Here is a 2,745-nt window from a genome sequence, read left to right on the forward strand (position 1 = left end):
GACAAATAACAAAGGTTTCTTTTATAAATTATGATAAATTAAAATATTTATGATTATAAAATGATCTCTAGAGCAACGTCATCAGCAGGTATCCATCCCACATACTTGTCAAGGCTGCATCTCCCTGGGCTGTTCTGGTTGATTCCTCCACAAGTAACTTCCTGCCTCTGGAAGGTGCTCTTTCCAGAGCCTGCAGGGAGAGGAGCAGACCTGCTGGCACTAAAACCCTCAGGACCTAGCTCCGCACAGGAGGCTCGTATCTGGGCTTGCAGACCCCAGAAACAGCTGTCTGTGCCTGTCGGCTGAATTCATGCATGTTGATAAAGGAGTCAGCACACTCATCCATGAAAGCATCTTAGTTTCAGACAGTAACATAAGTGATGCTACTGCAGCTGTATCATAGGAAGAAAAATAAATAGAATGCTGGTCAGCAGTGGTGGTTCAAGAAGCACGACAGTATGTTCGTTCCAATGTCTTCACTGGAGGTGTACAGTTCCCTTGTTTTCCAGCACGTGGGTCATTTGGTGATGGAAGCCGAAGTGAAGGGGTGCTAGTGTCCTGTGTGGCTGGAACAGGGAAGGCTGCTTCTCAGTCTCTGTTGGTGTCCTTGGCAGAGAAGGCCTGCAGGCTTCCCATCTGATTCAGGCCACTCTGAATGTGTGAAACATGGATTTCTTCATTATTGGGAAAGCAGCTGATAGTAGAAGCATCTATTGTACTCTTGATATCATTTAATGAATCTGTAAGTGATTTGAACTCAAAGGAATTCAACTCTCCTCCTTCTGCCAGACACTTAATTTGTAATAAAATAGGAGTGAGCTGAAGATTAAATCTGTCAGAATTTCATTCTCAACACAGAGCCATCTAGTGGAGGAGCTGGCTGCCGAACAAGCTCCTGGGCTTCCTCTTCACACCTCCTTCTCCTATCTGTGGGTTGGTCCTCAGGCTGCCTGCCCTGTTCTGGATGGAGCGGGCTCATAGCAGTGCTGCACTTCATGCAAAACTTTGCTGAGGTCCTTGTTGAGTTGCTCAAGCTCCAGAATGATGGTTGCATAACTCCGCCAAAATTCAATGCCAATGGGCATGCAAGAGGATTTCAATTTTTCTGCTTCTGTGGGCATTGCTCTTAAGTTTTTTATATGTTCCTTTTTAATCATGAGAATTTTTGATAAAGTGTTCACTTGGATGAGGAATTGTACCTGGAAAACGACCTAGCGTTTCAGTGTCAGAGCCAGAAATCTTACTTCTCCACGGTGACTGTGCTAGTACAGGATCATTATCCGTAATTGGTGACTGGAGAGGAGTGTAATGTAACCATGGTGGAGTCTTAAAGAATCAAGAAGGCCCCTGTTTTTGTCAAAGGCAGCAACTGGCATCATCTCATGCCGCTCATTACTAAGAACTTCATAGTCAGGGATGGTATGGGTGCCGAGCCCTGCCCTATCAAAAGTTACTCTATAAGGAGGATTAAAAGTATCCACAGCAACTATTTGTCCAGTGAAGAGACCATCATGAATACCACGTAATCAAGCTATAATTTGGGTTCCAATAAACAGGGGCAAAGGAATTTCATCTGGGAGATCTTCGAACTGGGAAACATCTGCAACTTGCCTTTGTTGTAAGAGTAGTATTTTCTGTCGTTTGTGTTTTAATGCTGGTCTCTCTTCCTCAAAAAATGCACAAGAAAGTCTCCGTGGTTTTCCCATAAGTCGCCTGATTATTCCCCATTCTACCCTTGTAACTTTCTTGTTTTTAAGTCAGGAAAGGATTCCTTCAGAAAGACACAGAAGTCATCTTCGCCTTCAAACAGTTGCTTATCTATAGTTGAATAGAACCATTCATATATGCACCATTTATGTGCTTTGGGAAGCTTGAGTCGGTTATGTAATTAGAAACCAATCTTCTGTGAGGCTTTCTTATCTGATGTGGACATTGTTGCTGTAAATTTTGGTGGGACCACTGCAACTTTCCTATTCCTTTTGGGTGACCTTTATTTATCTGTCTGTCATCTTCATTGGAAAAGAGTCAACTTCATTTTGAATTTCTGAAAGGCATCTCCACAGCGGAGCCCATATGCCTGCTTTCCAAACAGGTGTCTTTTTTGTTTGTTTGTTTGTTTTTGTTTTGCTTTGTGTTTTTGTTTTGTTTTGTTTTGTTTGTTTGTTTTTTGTAAAGAGCTATACTTTTCATTCCATGAGTCAGATAAGCTTCCCTCTTTTAAACTGACAAGGGCTTTTGCTGAAGAGTTTTTGTCAGGCATCTGGTTGAGCGGCACCATCTGGAATGAGCCACCTCCATATACATTTTGATACCAGCTTGTTGATCGCTACAAAGCAAACAGGCAAATAAACAAAATAACTTGCTTGGAATCTTAAAATTTTTTTTATTATTATGTTCAATTATCCAACATTGTACATCATTAGTTTTTGAGATTCAATGATTCATTAGTTGCCTATAACACCCAGTGCTCATCACCACGTGTGCCCTCTTTACTACCCTTCACCTGATTACCTCCTCCTCCCCCACTTCTGTAACCCTCAGTCTGTTTCCCAGAGTCCAGAGTCTCTCATGGTTTGTCTCCTTCTCTCATTTCTTCCCACTTAGTTTTCCCTCCCTTTCTCTGTGGTCCTCCATTCTATTCCTTATGTTCCATATATGAGTTAAACCATCTGATAATTGTCTTTCTCTGCTTGACTTTTTTCACTTACCTTGCTTGGATTTTTAATTAGAAGTGAATTGAAAGTG

At 41.9% G+C, this 2,745-nt stretch overlaps 1 pseudogene; it reads right to left on the bottom strand.

Moving 5' to 3' along the window:
- Positions 1 to 588: 588 nt before the first annotated feature.
- The window catches only part of LOC111140415, a 2,895-nt pseudogene continuing 738 nt past the window's right edge, over positions 589 to 2,745 (bottom strand).

This window comes from Enhydra lutris, unplaced genomic scaffold (genome assembly GCF_002288905.1).
Source record: "Enhydra lutris kenyoni isolate GAN:26980312 unplaced genomic scaffold, ASM228890v2 scaffoldscaffold964, whole genome shotgun sequence".
Classification (NCBI taxonomy): Eukaryota; Metazoa; Chordata; class Mammalia; order Carnivora; family Mustelidae; genus Enhydra; species Enhydra lutris.